This window comes from Neoarius graeffei, chromosome 20, assembly GCF_027579695.1.
Source record: "Neoarius graeffei isolate fNeoGra1 chromosome 20, fNeoGra1.pri, whole genome shotgun sequence".
Lineage (NCBI taxonomy): Eukaryota > Metazoa > Chordata > Actinopteri > Siluriformes > Ariidae > Neoarius > Neoarius graeffei.
The window spans coordinates 38,848,719-38,866,762 of record NC_083588.1 but is presented as its reverse complement, the minus strand read 5'-3'; the positions used below and the strand labels follow the sequence as shown (position 1 = coordinate 38,866,762).

The window sequence follows — 18,044 nt, the reverse complement described above, 5'->3', positions numbered from 1 at the left end:
TAAATTCGTGCTGTTCACAAAATGAATGAATCACTCCGCGTGCAGCTTTCCCACCAAAATGACGTGGTTCCTCCTCTTCAAGGTTTTATCGCGGTTGGCAAACCAACTTAAGGTGCATTACCGCCACCGCCTGGGCTGGAGTGTGAAACAGGCGATAAAAGGAGAGGGGAAACACGCACTTGGATTCTTTTAGCTATTTCTGAATCTTTCAGCCATTTGATCCATCTGACTGATGTGAAATTATGATTAACCCTTCTGAGAGATTTATAAAGTTCATTTCTTTCACGTTCATACAGTGGTGCTTGAAAGTTTGTGAACCCTTTAGAATTTTTTTTTTATCTTTCTGTATAAATATGACCGAAAACACCATCAGATTTTCACACAAGTCCTAAAAGTAGATAAAGAGAAGCCAGTTCAACAAATGAGACGACAATATTATACTTGGTCATTTCTTAAATACAGATGTCAGCAGGAAACCTGTACATTAACAACTAAAACAAGCGAACATAATATAGGGTCAGTCTCAGGGTCAAGGGGAATAAAGTGTTTCCTACGTAACCAGTGTGTGCTCAGAAACAGTTACTGTTTTCTGTTCATTCTGGAAACCTATAAAAAGGTATTGGTGAGGTGTACCTAATAAACAGGCAACTCATAACATTGAGTGGCTACACTGTGTGTGTGTGTGTGGGGGGGGGCAACCCTGCATTTTACCATAAATTTTTTTTAATTTTCATTAATCTTAAACTACAAGGGTGCACTGGGGTTTCTTTACCTAAAGAAATGAACAGGTTTAAGGACTGCAGTGAGCTTTAAGTAGTGTAGGAAACAGTTCTACTCGTACCCAGGGTAGAAGGATCTGTTAGTCATTTTATTTACTAATTTATTATTATTAATAGTAGTAACAGGTTTCAGTTGTCAGTACAAAATAAAGGAATAATTTCCCCCATTTGAATGCATCAATTTATTTTGAAAGAATCTGACAATCATTATGGGTAAAACTGACTTTAAACAGCCATTACTTAAACTATAAGTAATATAGTTTGTAGAAGCATGTCACTTTGTGGGCCGTTGAAAGAAATAACCTTACTCTTCTATCCATGATAGAAATTTTTACAGAAACAACTGCTCCAGTTACAGATCCAAGTTGTCTAATAAGTTACATGTACAATGTACAAGATGCATTTAAAAAAAAAAAAAAGAAAGTGCAAGAATGAAATTGCAATGATAAAGTGCAAAAAAAAGCAGACAGTAAGAGATCAAGTGCATGTAAAGAAAATGGACATTTACTGTTCCATACACTGTATTTGAAGATGTGCGCAATGTCCAGTTGTGAAAGGTATAATCGATAACTTGATAGCTGTTTAAAAAAAATTTTCCTGCCTAGTCTCAGACTAAAACACTAATGAACTAATTATTAAATGGTAAAACCATTAAAAGGCCAACAGCTGCCACCATATATACCCCTTTTCAACCAAGAGGGAATGGGTTCTTGACCCAGAGCCGTTCAGGATTCTTTGAACCTTGGTGCCAGCTCAAATACCAGCCCATGCCTTCACCAGTTTTGACCAGAACCGTTGCAATCCAGGACACGTCATGAACAGAAGGCGCTGCACCACATAAGTAAACCATAGTAGCAAGACGGTAGAGTGTATTGATTATCCGTTAACTTTTGTTCCGTTATTGCAGATACTTAACAACCAAGGAAAAAAACAAACCCAAAACAATTCAACCAGACAAATGAGCTGACAAAGTAAAACTGGGGGGGGCCCTCCAAAGGCTAGCTCCATGCTGTAGCTACATCCTCCCCCATTGCATTCATTCTATTGCACAGGTTCTGAAAATTAATTTTTGGTCAAAATGCTCCCAACAGTTCAAATTTTGGTGTGCAAGCAAGAACGGAACCTGTTCCCCGTTGGTCAAAAAGAGGCAACAGTAATGTTAAGTTTCTTACCCAAGATGTTTGTAAAGAAACATTTAACTAGACCCTGATGAATATCCCTGATAGAGGGTCATTGGTACCTTTACAGTTTGTTTAATACGCTGATATTTCATGGTGCTGGGGTTTGAGCGCTCAACTTTTTTGATCAGTAGCCCAATGCTTTCAAATAAAAGTCTCTGCTTAGAGTTCTCAGTAATCCATCAGAGCTTTTCTGTTGCTCGTTGCGAGACATGACTTTTCTTCATGATCCAGAATATCCATTTCAGACACTGGTGTCAGCAGCTGTTGACATAATTTGGCACACGTCACCAGACATGTTGCACATATCCTGCACCCCCCCCCAAAAAAAAAAAAAAACCCACCCCACCTGACAGTCATGATTTTGGACACAGTGATGTGCGCACACTTCTCAAAGTGCTAAGAATTAAGGCAATTTGATAAGGCCATTTTCTTATGTCAAATTGTCCTTCATATGTAGGCACAAGTTTGCAAGCAACATTAAGAAAAGCAGTATAAAATTATATGCAGTGTAAAAATAGTAATATAAAAATGCAAAATGCATTTCTGGGCCATCCTCAGAAAATGTGAGTTTTAAACGAAGTCCCCCCCACAAAAAAAACAAGCCAATAATCCTGGCCCTCTATTATACATGTATTTTAAGAAAGAATTCAACAGAGCAGTTTAAAAAACACTGGTGCATGAATGTTGGAATCCAGGATATTGATCAGGTAAATATGAAATTGAGATGTCAGGGAAATTAACTGATTTTGTGGTTACTCCCAAATGATGATGACACTACATGTTAAAAGTTTAGTTAGCCAAGTAGCAAGTTAGGATGGGGTAATAAATGCATATTTTTTTTCTGTACTCAGTGACCCAAAAATGCCATGAAAGGTCCTTACTGTTACCCAGTGTTGTCTTTACCATTACTCTATAGGGTAACAGTAAAGAGAACTGGGCATTATTTTTTCATAATAATGATCTCTTACTTTGGGAGCTCATGAGAAATGCTTTTCGTCCATTAAATATATTTACAGGGATTTTAAGTAAAATTAAAGATGTCTTTACCGTTACTCATCACATTTTCTGAGAATAAATCAGAAGAGCCATTTTCCACAAAACGCTTAATTTACAAAGAAGCAGAGGGGTCAGCCAGTAAGCCATTCCAGTGAAACCACATATTTCCCTGAGGACAAGGACATCCATAAAGCACCATTTTTTCTACCCAAGTTTTGAGGATTCACCTGGAAGCACCGATTCTTCCAGTTTTGTCGGTGATGGAAGTAACTCGAGTGATTAGTTTGCAGGCGTGGAACAGTCAGAAGCCACATGTAATAAGAGGACTCCGATGTCTGCACTGCAACCTGGATAACAACGTCGAGTGTCCTTGTTCTGCAGTGGTTCATTGTTGGGTAGCAGGGTGATGCATCAGGAAGAACATTCTTCAGTACCAGGGTCTTACAGAACTCTGGTTTATAGGCATTTCCAAGGCACTTGCTGCTTCCTGCACAGGATGATGAACCTGATCTTCCCCTGTTAACAAAAACAGGAACATTTGCGACAAGACAATCGACACAAAATTACACAGCTGTAGCCTTTCAATACTTTGTTTTTTGGGGACCGACAATGGACAGAAGGTCTCCAGTGGTCCCCAATATACAAGTAGGCCTGAATGACGCATCAAGAGACAGACTCATTGTTTCAAATTGACTTCCACGGTTTTTAGCGTTAGACAAAACTAAAGGAGGATAATGTAGCCAATGTAAAAATATTTTAGTCAGTTACAGGTTAAGCTTGGCTCATGTTCAACACAGCAAAAGGCCAATAATTGTTCTCATTTGTGCCAACTGCACAGAAAACCACAAGGCGGCAATAACATTTTATCATAAGCTTTAACGTTCTCATTATTTACCCTCTGAAGTTCTCTTGTTAAGGATATTTAGCACCTCCAAATGTAGCATTCATTTAAAAATGGGCGAGACCCAACACAAATGGCTTCCTATTTCTAATACAAGTGCAATAAGGTATAACATTAGTGTTCTGTGTCCTTCCTGGTGTCTTACATGCTCAGTGCAATGGGATTTGACATTTAGCAAAATAAATAAATAAAACCCACACCCTTTTAACTATTAAATGCCTTTCAGACAAACTACTTACATTCACCTGCCACTTTAAGAGAAACACCTGTTCATTCATTCAATCAGCCAATCACATGGCCGTGGTTGTCAAAATGTAACCACCGTCATCCTACTAAGTGTAGGACAAGTCTACTGTAAAGCATCTCAATCTGAGGAAGTGGTTGGCTCACTATGCATGTGGTTGGTTATACTTCTTTTAACAACGCTGTCCACTTGTGATCTGATTACCCAAGGTAGATTTTAAAACCAAGTGTCAATAAGATCCATGAGAGTTACTCTACCGGTTTAATTTTGTGTAAAACTGACTTTACCTGACTCTCCACAACCACACATGAGGAATCGGAGGACTGCTTCTAGCATGTGATGAATCCTTGTGAACCTGGGAACTGGATTGAGAAATAAGGATTGAAGTGCCATACTGAGAAACCCAGTTAACATGTTCCTCCCCCCAAAATGAGAAACATCTCTCCAGAATGCAAAAAATAAATGATTTAAAGGTGCCCTTCCACCAAAAACATTTAATACTGGCTCTTTTTGAAATACCATAGTTCACTCCGAGTTGCATATGCATGCTGCATGTGAAAATGTAATTCTACTCCCATTCCCTGTATTAGCTTATGAAACAAAATAGTCGGAAAAACGAGCGGATCAGAAAAAGCCATACGAAGTTATGTCACTTCGAAAATTAGTATTCATGGCCTCGCCCACCTTGGCTTGCGACTGCCCACGGGAAGAAAGTTCAGATTTAAGTGTGAGGAGAGATAGCAGAGCCCATCTCATCAGTAGCTAACGAAGAGGACCTCACAGCAAGCTGAAAATATGTCTCAACAAGTTCGTGCCTGTGTTATTTGTGGCAGTAACACATCAACATTGCATGTTTGGGGAGGCTGGGACCTCCCCTGCGCGAGTTACAAGCGTTCAAAGTCAGGCTGGAGTCGCAGACAGAAACGAAACCTAAGCGGAGCGCCACGGCTCGCCTCGGGGCGAATTACGTCCCGAGGTGCGGGGCTAGCTCGCCCTGGCAGTGCTGGTTCGTTGGGGAGAAGGCAGAGGTCGCTGGCTGCCAAGTTTGGGGAGGCTGGGACCTCCCCTGCCCGAGTTACGAGCGTCCAAAGTCGGGCTGGAGCCGCCGACAGAAACGAAACCTAAGCAGAGTAACGTTGCAAGACAGAAGAGGTGAAAAAGAAATGGTTGGAATTTATCTTTGGAACACCATCAGTGAAGTATAATGCAATGTTAGTACTGTGTTCTGATCTTTTCAACCACAGTGACTTTTCAAACTTCGGTGCCTTCAGTAGTGGTTTTGCTTCGAGGTTGTTTTTAAATACCTGGATCTGTCGACCACCAGCTCACAAGCTGTAAGTAAAACATGAACTTTTTGTTTGAAGGTTTTTGTTACAAAATAGCATGTTCATATTCTGCACGTTAGCATGCATGACATGGTCACAAGCTAGGCAGGGATGAGAGTTTCCCGCTTTTCAGTGGATTTCAACTTTTTCTGAGTAAAAAAAAGCGACCTTTTTATATTATGCCAAATCCGTTGGGAATTTTTTTTTTTTTATTAATTTCGGGGGGTTGGGGTGTGTTCCTTCATGCTGTTCAAACTTTATTAACTCCAACAATGTTTACACATTTGTAAGTCACTATCTTTAGTCTCGTTTAAATCTCGTTGAATGTGATGTAAAATTTGTGTTATCTACATTGTTATTGGTCAAAACATTGATGTCGAGACCATAATAGCCAATCAAAACAGTTTTTACAAAAAGACACCCACATCCGCTTGTTCTGACCCACTGGAGGTAGCGTCACAGTGCTGTTAGCCAATCAGAGCTAACACGTTTACATGTCATGAATATTAATGAGTAAGAGCTAAAATCCTGTCGTTCTCCCGCCACCCACTCCTCCACCAAACTAGAACAGCCTGAAACAGGAGAACCACAGCATTTTTTTTTTTTCACCAAAACCGGCTCACAGGGCATTCATTCATACTAGAGACCACCGCACAATTAATGAAGAGACGATGCAATGAGACCTTTAAGCAAGCACTGTAAGAAGGCACTTAAGTTTCTTGATGGTGAAACTGATTGTAATTCTATTTGCAGTACTTAAAGCATATACACAGAACCATGTCCTCACTTTCGTTGATAAATGCCTTGAAACCTCAAGAGTGGCACAGGAATAGTTAAGCGTTAACAAATCTAATATAGTAATTTTTCAATTAAAGTGACTCATATAGGGCCATTATTAAAAAACGTTCTGTTTCCGGTCCACTGGCCGGGTGAGTGCCGTTTGTGCGGTTGAATTTTTTTTTTTAAACGCCGGTTTTTCAACATTTTTTTTTTCGGGTTCGTAAATCTAAAATCGAACTTGACATTTACACATTCCCAGGGCTTTCCACTAAGGCTCATACTAGCCAGCCATGACAAATAAGTAGCCGGGGGGAGTAAACACAAAATAAACTCCTGTGCACGCAGTTCCCAGGGTTAAATGTATTTTCCACAGACCATTTATTTATTCACTTTACTCAAATACAAAAGTAAAATGGCAGTAAATCTTCTTTTCTTGCGTATTGCATCATGAGGCGTTCCTGGCTTGTAAATCTCTTATTTTCAGTGCATGACACATTCACGCAACTGAGCATGCTATGAATTGACAACGGTCTGCAGTGGTGGCTACACAAACACTCAGCGAACATTTCTCCATTTGTGTATGAAAATACACTCCAACGACTCAGTTTGGTTTCATTTACAACCAACGGTGTCTTCTGATGCCAGCACATAATTGAACGAGAGAAGACTGGTTTACCGGAGACAAAATAAGCGTTCTCTGCTTCTGTTCCCTCTGACACACTACTGCCTCCGCCGAGTGCACGCGCGCACTCTGAACTGAATCAGCTCTGAGCATGCGCCGTGCGGCACAAAAAAACGGCAGCCACCATGAAGGAAGGAGATCCGGAGTTTTAAATTTTGCTTAAGTGTGAAATCGCAAAATGTTATTCTAGCGAACAACAAAATAAAGATTCAGAAAAACAAAATCATTCAGTGATCATTTTAATAGTGTAATTTCATCCGAGCTAGGCCTAATGGTCGATTTAGAACTACAAAAAGTCCGTGTGTCGGACCTTTTATGTACCTTTGTAAAAGTTTTGCAAATGTTGCAGTCAGCATTTAAAATGCTAACAAAATTTGTGTACAAGTTTCAGTTGATTAAACTGTCATTTTATTAAATGTGTCTGCTTTTGTAATAAAAAGTACTGAAAGAAAAAGCAAACACAGCATTGCGATTTCTTATTCATCCATAGATATATAAAAATAAATAAATAAATCCCTCCCTCCCGACTGAAAATTTTTTTGCTCACCCGGTGGACAGGAAACGGATTTTTTTTTTAAAAGCATGGCCTAGGTAGCGGTCTGAGTGAATGACCTCGATGTCCGTAACGTCACAGCAGGAAGTCTATCGGACTCGTCACCATTTCCGCTATACTAAAACACGGAGCTGACTGCAACTCCAATCCACCATTTTGAGCCAATTTATCGCCATGCCACGTAGACATGTTGCTGGCGGGTGCAGCAACACGACAGAAGGTGGATTTACGTTGCATTCATGGCCCAAGAATGTTCAAACTGCAAAGATTTGGACCCGTTTTGTGAGAAGCTCATGGGCACATTGGGCGCCTACGAAGCGGTCCCTCCTCTGCTCTGTACATTTTACTGAAGACTCGTACGAGACCTCTGATCTGTTGGAGCGTTGGCTATAAGCCCATATTGAAAGAGGGTGCATTAACAAAGAAAACAAGAAAAGCATTTATTTATTTATTTTTAAAAAGGAAAGAGAGTTCAGTTGCACCAGTCCTCCCAGAGTGAGCCAAGGGTTGTTGCTATAAAACCTGGGACGGAACGGGATGGGACATATCACTCGGGCAGTGACCTTCCCTGCAGTTGTTGCTAAAACCGGTGACATCCCACTCCATCCCGGGTTTTAGTAATCACCTGAGCCCAGCAGTAATGGCGGACTACGCAGTATGAAGAAAAGTGAATGAGTGGAGCAGCCGTCTGATTTCGAAACTGAATATTGCTGCCATCTCACCCTTACATGGAAGTGAATGAACAGAGAACTGAAAAGTCAGGTTGTTTGAAAAACAATGAGCCTTCAAGAAGCGAAAACACAGACGGGTAAGCGCGGACTCATTTGGAGATGGAGATAGATATATATATATATACACACATACATACACAAAAAAAAAAAGTTTTCCTGCATTTAGATAAATACATGTACAGTGGGGCAAAAAAGTATTTAGTCAGTCACCAATTGTGCAAGTTCTTCCACTTAAAAGGATGAGAGAGGCCTGTAATTTTCATTATAGATATACCTCAACTATGAAAGACAAAATTAGAAAAAAAAAATCCAGAAAATCACATTGATTTTTAAAGAATTTATTTGCAAATTATGGTGGAAAATAAGTATTTGGTCAATAACAAAAGTTCATCTCAATACTTTGTTATATACCCTTTGCTGGCAATGACAGAGGTCAAACGTTTTCTGTAAGTCTTCACAAGGTTTTCACACACACTTGCTGGTATTTTGGCCCATTCCTCCATGCAGATCTCCTCTAGAGCAGTGATGTTTCGGGGCTGTCGCTGGGCAACACGGACTTTCAACTCCCTCCAAAAGATTTTCTATGGGGTTGAGATCTGGAGACTGGCTAGGCCACTCCAGGACCTTGAAATGCTTCTTACGAAGCCACTCCTTCGTTGCCCGGGCAGTGTGTTTGGAATCATTGTCATGCTGAAAGACCCAGCCATGTTTCATCTTCAATGCCCTTGCTGATGGAAGGAGGTTTTCACTCAAAATCTCACGATACATGGCCCCATTCATTCTTTCCTTTACACGGATCAGTCGTCCTGGTCCCTTTGCAGAAAAACAGCCCCAAAGCATGATGTTGCCACCCCCATGCTTCACAGTAGGTATGGTGTTCTTTGGATGCAACTCAGCATTCTTTCTCCTCCAAACAAGACAAGTTGAGTTTTTACCAAAAAGTTCTATTTTGGTTTCATCTGACATTCTCCCAATCCTCTTCTGGATCATCCAAATGCGCTCTAGCAAACTTCAGACGGGCCTGGACACGTCTGGCACTGCAGGATTTGAGTCCCTGGTGGCGTAGTGTGTTACTGATGGTAGCCTTTGTTACTTTGGTCCCAGCTCTCTGCAGGTCATTCACTAGGTCCCCCCGTGTGGTTCTGGGATTTTTGCTCACCGTTCTTGTGATCATTTTGACCCCACGGGGTGAGATCTTGCGTGGAGCCCCAGATCGAGGGGGATTATCAGTGGCCTTGTATGTCTTCCATTTTCTAATAATTGCTCCCACAGTTGATTTCTTCACACCAAGCTGCTTACCTATTGCAGATTCAGTCTTCCCAGCCTGGTGCAGGTCTACAATTTTGTTTCTGGTGTCCTTTGACAGCTCTTTGGTCTTGGCCATAGTGGAGTTTGGAGTGTGACTGTTTGAGGTTGTGGACAGGTGTCTTTTATACTGATAACGAGTTCAAACAGGTGCCATTAATACAGGTAACGAGTGGAGGACAGAGGAGCCTCTTAAAGAAGTTGTTACAGGTCTGTGAGAGCCAGAAATCTTGCTTGTTTGTAGGTGACCAAATACTTATTTTACCGAGGAATTTACCAATTAAATTCATTAAAAATCCTACAATGTGATTTCCTGGATTCTTTCCCCCCATTCTGTCTCTCATAGTTGAAGTGTACTTATGATAAATTACAGGCCTCTCATCTTTTTAAGTGGGAGAACTTGCACAATTGGTGGTTGACTAAATACTTTTTTGCCCCACTGTAACTTGTGTTGTGGTTTTTTTTTTTTTTTAAGATTTTTTTGGGGGCTTTTTTCACCTTTATTATTGGATAGGACAGTGTAGAGACAGGAAATGAGCGGGGGAGAGAGACGGGGAGGGATCGGGAAATGACCTCGGGCCGGAATCGAACCCCGGTCGCTGGATTTATGGTATTGCACCTGAGCCACGACACCCCCGTATTGTGTGTTTAAGTTACCGGTATAAGATTATTTAATTTGCTTCAGAATGTGATCACCTCAGTTCATCTGATATTATTTAATTAGCCTTTTGTGTTTTATCAGTGATGCATGTACATGTATGTTGCAGAAGTTATAACACCTATCCTGTTTTAATGAGAGTCGACCCACAATCAATGAAGTCAAATCAGTCTTAGTTGAGCAAGTTGGTAACGGTATTTCTTAGGCCGAATCCCATTTCACCCCTTGGACCTACCCCTTGGCCCTTCCCCTCCATTTTGCGCGTTCACGTGAAGGGGTAGGGGTATCCCAATCCCAGTTAACGCGGAGGGGTAGGGGAAGGGGTAGGGCTTCTGTACCCCTCCAAACGGAGATTTTCCTGGAGCTGACTCCGAACGAAGGGGTTTGAGTGATTTCCCACAATGCCATGCGGATTTCAGCGAGATTTCATGCGGATTTCAGAAAGATGGCGGTTCCCGCGGCGAAAGATTGTCATAAATGTATTTTCTCCATTATTTACGTGTTTTAAGTTGTTATCCAGAGGAAACATGCCGCTTGATTCGCTTTCGAGCTGAGAATGAGCAGCGATTTCTGAAATCCAAGCTGCTGCTAAAAAGCTTTGGGAGTGAGTATTGTTTTCGGTTGCTTGACTGCGTACGTTTTGTTCTGTTATTCTCGCTTTTATTGTTTACATGAGTGTTCTGACACCTCATTCTGTCGGATGTGGTGCACGAAGCGCCAAAGATATCCCATTCAGTGGTGTTAGTTAACAAATCACACCCTGCCAGCAGAGATTTCTGGTTCTGCCTCTGACTGTAGCGGCTGGTCGCAGCCAATGATGCATTTGGTCGCGTTTTGCTAACGTAAACGCTGACGGAGGTACGCGATGACGTATGCGATCGATGAAGGGCTATCCCAATACGTAGGGGTTGAATTTCAAGCCCTATCCCTTGTAGCTCAGTTTCAAGGGGAAGGGGTAGAAATTAGAATTGGGCCTTACTTTCACCTTAAATTTTTTTTATTTATTTATATGACTTGTCTATAGCTGTCAAAGGCCTCAGCCTTAAAACCAGTTCCTGCTGTGATGTCACGCGCTCAGGGCTGGCTGGCTCAGCTCGAATTACAACTTTGCGGTCAATTTTAACACTTTTTATTCCCATTTATGCAGCATACAAGAGTCAAGGATGGAGATACTACCCACTCAAATTTATTTAAAAATCAAAGGCTCTGTGTATCTCCTTTAAGGTACATTAGAATGAACGGTCACATCACCTCTTGTAAACCTTCAAGTCACAACCAGTAACAGAAACCAAGACAATGAATTGCAGACCTTGTACCAGATTTTTTTCCTACTCATTCATTCTATATACTGCTTATCCATTGCAAGTGAGCTGGAGTCAATCCCAGGTGGCACTGGACGAGAGGCAGGGTACACCCAGGACAGCTTGCCAGTCTATCCCAGGTCTAACACTGGGTGAAAGCCATTCATACTCACACCTACGGGCAATTTAGAGTAGCCAGTTGGCCTAATCCGCATGCCTTTGGATTGTGGGAGGAAACCACAACACCCAGAGGAAACCCACACAGGCATGGGGAGAACATGCAAACTCCACACAGAGACCCCAGTCGGCTGTGAGGTTTGAACCCAGAACCTACTTGCTGTGCGGCGACAGTGCTAACCACTACACCACCAGGCCTCCTATTATTCTTAACCCTACAACACCCAACCCTGACCCGTTAGGTTCTATTATTTATTGACCTGCTTGTTTTAAAGTTAGTGAGTTTTTGGATTGAATCAATTCATTTCAAATGACCAGTCAAAAGTAGGGTGACCAAGATGTTTCCGTTTATAACCCTGACCAGCAGACCTGAAAAGAGAGACTGAAATAAAAAACCAGACCAAAACATCTACCAATTTTCAGCAGATGCCTCACATTTTGTAGGACATACAAACTTCACACAGAAAGCCCCCCCCCCCCATCAGCTAGTGGGCTCTAACCCATAACCTTCTTGCTGTGAGGCGACAGTACTAACCACTGCACCACCCTGTGTGCTTTGCACATTTTTAAATATATTGTTCATTACTAGTGTCAGCAGCACGGTGGTGTAGTGGTTAGCACGGTGGTGTAGTGGTTAGCACGGTGGTGTAGTGGTTAGTGCAGTCGCCTCACAGCGAGAAGATCCTGGGTCTGAGCCCAGCGAGGGCTTTTCTGTATGGAGTTTGCATGTTCTCCCCGTGTCTGTGTGGGTTTCCCCCCCACAGTCCAAAGACATGCAGGTTAGGCTAATTGGTGGCTCTAAACTGACCATCGGTGTGAATGGTTGTTTGTCTGTGTGCCAGCCCTGCAATGACCTGGTGACTTGTCCAGGGTGTACCCCGCCTCTCGCTCATAGTCAGCTGGGATAGGCTCCAGCTTGCCTGCACAGGATTAGCAGCAACAGATAATGGACGGACGGATGGATTACTAGTGGCACATATAATGATTATTTGAATATTTACTAAAACACTTCAGCTAATTTACAATTTGAGTCTATAAATCTAAAACAATGAACCAGAGAGAGATAGTCACATTGTCTTTAAGGTGAACCTAAAGCAGTTGTAGAATAGCGCACTCAGTGAGGAAAATCCAACTTTTTATGCAAGGTATGATCAAAATAGATGAAAATCAGAAGTGTCCCCTCTTTTTCTATGACAAAGATGAACACAGTAGATATTGATATTTTTACTGCAAAACCAAGTGTCCCTGGTTTCCTTCTCAGAAACCTGATCACCTTGGTCAAAAGGTGAACAAGATTAATTGTAAGATTAGTCATTAATAAAGAATTGATAATGTCACTATTAGCACACTCACTAGGCTCTTGTCACTGTGTGCGCACGCACAGCTTAATTCATACTCTAAACTGAAGCAGCAGTGAAAAATCCTACAGCCACACAGCAGTCAGGGCCCCGGCTTACCCCGCCACACAGCAGTCAGGGCCCCGGCTTACCCCGCCACACTCAAGGGCACTTCAGCCACAGACACGGGCGCAGATAGAGGGTGGGATTCGTCCCACCCAGATTTAAATTCACCTCGTTCGGTCCCCCCCACTTATAGGGAGGAAAAAACGTCTATGCTGTCTTTCTTTGCATAAGGCAAACCTCACAGAAAAATCAAAAGACTAATTACCATTCGGTTTATTGAAGTGCACAGCAGTACATACATAGTTGCAACAACTCACATAAAACAAAACAAAGACTGATATTCGGTTGGTTGAGCTGCGCAGACTGCACAGGGTGCGAGCTCCAGCTTGGTTGCTATGGTTACCCACAACAAGTTTGACAGGCATATCGGGGACAGCTCCTCCTAGTTCAGGACCCCAACACAGCATGATGAAGGGTGCCAAACCGAAAAGGCAGAAAACGATTGCATCGTTTTTTTCAAAAGACAACGACTGTAAGTAAACTGTGCCTTACTTTATCATATCACCTTGCAATTTTTTGATAGTCTGTTCAAAGTAATGTCGTAGTGAAAGTAAAATCGTACGGAGTAGAGAAGCCTTTCTGGTAGCCTCCTTCTTTCGGTGGTAGCCTGTAGATACAGTGCTCAGAAGGCAGTTTTAATGTTTAATCTGGCGTTCCCTGCCATAATTTCAGCGAGCATATTGTTTCATAAGGAAACTTTGCGAAGAGTTGTTGACTGACTGCCGCTCACGCAACACACAGGCATAGTTAGAAAGTCAGGATGCACTGGTTTACACTTTACACACACACGTAGCCCAGCCTCTTGCTATGGTTAACAGTTGGAACTTAGCGGTTTCCTCGCACAACACATGTTGGGGGTGGTTTGCTGGCAGCTTTGTCCCCCCCAGTTCAAAAAACGTATCTGCGCCCCTGGCCACGGATACACAGAAAAGTAGAGGAAAGACACCATCACTCCCCAACATGTCTTCAGGGCCCTGTACTACGAAGCGGGTTTTCTGGCTTACCAGGGTAACTTCGAGAGTAACTTGATCACGTGCAGCGTAACTTCCCGATTAACCCATACTACGAAAGTTGGCTATGTTCAAACCGAGGTACGCTGCCATGGCAACTTACGCTGCATCTCAAACCTGCTCGTCTCAGGTTATGTTCTTGGTTAACCCGAGGTTTCCGATTAACCACACCCTTTTTAAACACCACCTCTCCACTGACATTTCCTCTAGAGACAATGCCAGCGTACCTGGATGACCCGTGCGATATCGGAGCGCAGATTAGAGATGGGATTTATGGCTCTTTGATGGGATCCGCATCTTTGTGATCCGTTCTTTGAAAAGAGCCGTTCAAAAGTCTGGCTCATTTGGCTCTTTTTAAATATTTATTCAGTTTTAAGAAGACAGCGTCTAAAGAAGCCAGATCCCTCTGGTTAGACAGTGACATCAATATTTCTGGACATACCTTTTATATAAAGCAACCTAGACTTACATTATTGTAACCCCTAAACGCTCATAAATAGCCATTAAAAAACAATGAGGGCTTCAATGAATGTCCATGCAGAACGGCTTTTCTGTAAAAAAAAAAAAAAAAAAAAGAACCCACTCAAGAACATAGTTATCAAGAACGCAAGAATATTTTATAGAAAAACACTTGCTTTACAAAAACATTTAAGTCTGAGATACAAAATAGATACAAAAATATAACAAGAACTAGTTATCACACAAGAACATTTTAATAGAAAAAAACAAACTTTCTATATTAAAAATATTGAAATTGTAATAAAAATAGATACAACTAAACAGTCAGATAAATAGATAAAGTTATAACAAGAACACAAGATTATTTTAATAGGAAAAAACAAACTATTAATGCAAAAAATATATTAGAAAAATAGATACAACTAGGCAAACATATAAATAAAATACACAAAAATAGAACAAACAAAATGACGATAGAATAAATTAAATGAACGTCCGTGCAAAGTAGTTTTCCCACAATATTATCATTAATATCACACAACAACATTATAAACTATATACAAAACAATTTGAACTATTAGGCAAACAGATAAAACTTGAATAAATAAAAGGCAAATGAATGCTTGCTTGCACGCGCGCACACACACACACCATTATGAATGATGTTTTTATATTTCATTTTCACCTGTTGCCAGGTGCGTTTGGCACTGTTGCCTCTGAAATGTTCACAGGACATACACCAACTTAGTCAAAGGGACTGAACAGTCAGTCATCCTAGTTCATGTGACTCTGTGCACATATCAGCTTAAGTAGGCTACTCCATGAATTTACCATACCAAATTTTATTCAGGATTTTTCGAACATTAAACAAGCTATATATGACTGGGGCCACGTCGAAGGACCATTTTCTGTGACTTGTGATTGATCATGAAGCTTTCTCTCATCCTATACTTCTGTTCTGGAGCATGTAGAAGGGAGAATGTACTTACGCATTTACCCGATCGGCAATTCGTTGCCAACATGCTTGCCGCTCCTTATTGGCAGCCGCTGTGTTAGATTTTGCTCTTAATGTTGTTTTGAACTCCTCGTAGCTTTGCATTATGACAGCGCATTCTTCCTCCGTGAAGTGCGGCGACCGTGCCATTGTGAACAGTGGGGATTTGCGCTGATAACCTCCCCTTTAACGTGAACGCGCATTAACCGTGATTAGGTTAAACCAGGTTCAACAAATCAACTTCATAACTGGCGTCGTAGTACCGTTTAACCCCAAACAAGATAACCAGGTTTTGTCAACCCCGGTTTAGCGGGGGAACCCTGGGTTACTTCTGGGTAGGTTAACCTCCGTTCGTAGTACAGGGCCCTGGAGTCCAGGGAACTGAACCAGAGACCATCTGGGCCCAATTACGCTCACTAACCCTTACAGCGGTGTGAAACAGTGCTCTTCCACAAGTTTACATCACAGTAGGATATAACTCGACGACAGTCATACCAGAACTCAAAAACCACACAAAGGACGGGACACTTGTAGCTTGTAAAAGCGATAATGAAAAGTTGTTTAAAAAAAAAAAAACACACACACACACTGTCGACTCCATAATAAACACCCAGCAACGGGCTCGGGCTCAGAAGGGCCTCGAAAGAATAAACCCCGATTTATTCAACACCTACAGTAGTGGTTTGTCTCCGAAGACATTTTCACGCAGAAGGAAAAGTTTGTTTCAGGTCACAGAAGCTGTTCTAGATGTTTAGCAGGTTGGTAGGGGATTTTTTTTTCCTGAACTGTGACGCATCGCATAAACCGCAACAAAAACAATCACCCCTGCCGGATTTCAAAGGCGTAAAAGCAGCCTGATGTTTCATCCACCGCAATAACCGACAGCAACAGAGCGAAATAACCCAAACCCGGTGCGCTTTAAACCCTTTAAAGCGGGTTCTAGTGCTCGGAGATTTCCTGGAAGTAGAACCCGCTCTATCCGCACTGAAGGGGTCCGAAATCGGCAGCGAGTCTGCGGACACCACAGCGACTCGACTTCAAACTAAACCCTGATCACTAATGCATGGCGGCGTTTTACTACTTACCGCTACGATCCATAACCACCTCCTCCATAACCACCTCCTCGCCAAAGACGCTGGAAGGAACCGGACACGGTGTCTCGCGCTCTTCAGCTTAAAACGCGCAGTGTTGTCTAAACGACACGGAAGAGGCGGGATTAGATGAGAGCGGCGGGATTGCACATGGATGGCTGCTTTAATTTTTTTTTTTTAAGAAAAAATCCTTCTGAATAATCATGTTCGCTCCTGCATCATAATTCTGTATTTGACTACGAAGATGCAGTTTAAGGACATTCTCTCTCTCCCTCTCTCTCTCACACACACACTATGATAAACAGTAATAAAAATATACCCAACACCATCACTGCAAACCAAGTAGTTTATGCTGTAACTTGCCTTCAAAGCAAAAGAGCGGCCCGTCACTGTCATCCGTTTTGTTTCTGCTTTTCAAATAAATTAAATACAAAACGTAGCATCCAAAACGCACTCCGCAGACACATCTTCAACCCCTTAAACTCACAAAACTTAATAAACCAATCCAACTTCGTCCCATATATTTACTGCTACAAAAATCCTAAATTCGTGCTGTGCACGAAATGAATGAATCACTCCCCGTGCAGCTTTCCCGCCAAAATGACGTAGTTCCTCTTCAAGGTTTTGTCGCGGTTGGCAAACCAACTTAAGGTGCATTACCGCCACCGCCTGGGCTGGAGTTAGTCTGTTAACACCAGACCATATCACGATCGGAACGATTGTGCAAAGCAGCATGGGATTTCCCAGGCTAGGCTGGAGTGTGAAACAGGCGATAAAAGGAGAGGGGAAACACGCACTTGGATTCTTTTAGCTATTTCTGAATCTTTCAGCCATTTGATCCATCTGACTGATGTGAAATTATGATGAACCCTTCTGAGAGATTTATAAAGTTCATTTCTTTCACGTTCATACAGTGGTGCTTGAAAGTTTGTGAACCCTTTAGAATTTATCTTTCTGCATAAATATGACCAAAAACAATCAGATTTTCACACAAATCCTAAAAGTAGATAAAGAGAAGCCAGTTCAACAAATGAGACGACAATATTATACTTGGTCATTTCTTAAATACAGATGTCAGCAGGAAACCTGTCCATTAACAACTAAAACAAGCGAACATAATATAGGGTCAGTCTCAGGGTCAAGGGGAATAAAGTGTTTCCTACGTAACCAGTGTGTGTGCTCAGAAACAGTTACTGTTTTCTGTTCATTCTGGAAACCTATAAAAAGGTATTGGTGAGGTGTACCTAATAAACAGGCAACTCATAACATTGAGTGGCTACACTGTCTGGGGACAGGACCCTGCATTTTACCATAAATTTTTCCTCTTTGTCTTAATATTTTCATTAATCTTAAACTACAAGGGTGCACAGGGGTTTCTTTACCTAAAGAAATGAACAGGTTTAAAGGACTGCAG

General features: G+C 41.8%; 1 long non-coding RNA gene across 1 annotated transcript; it reads right to left on the bottom strand.

Moving 5' to 3' along the window:
* Window positions 1-2,302: 2,302 nt before the first annotated feature.
* On the bottom strand, window positions 2,303-16,731 carry LOC132868638 (uncharacterized). The gene is made up of 3 exons (XR_009650864.1): window positions 16,625-16,731; window positions 4,389-4,463; window positions 2,303-3,472 (listed from the first exon to the last, which is right to left on the bottom strand). It is a non-coding gene; the product is annotated as an uncharacterized LOC132868638 (long non-coding RNA).
* Window positions 16,732-18,044: the final 1,313 nt, after the last annotated feature.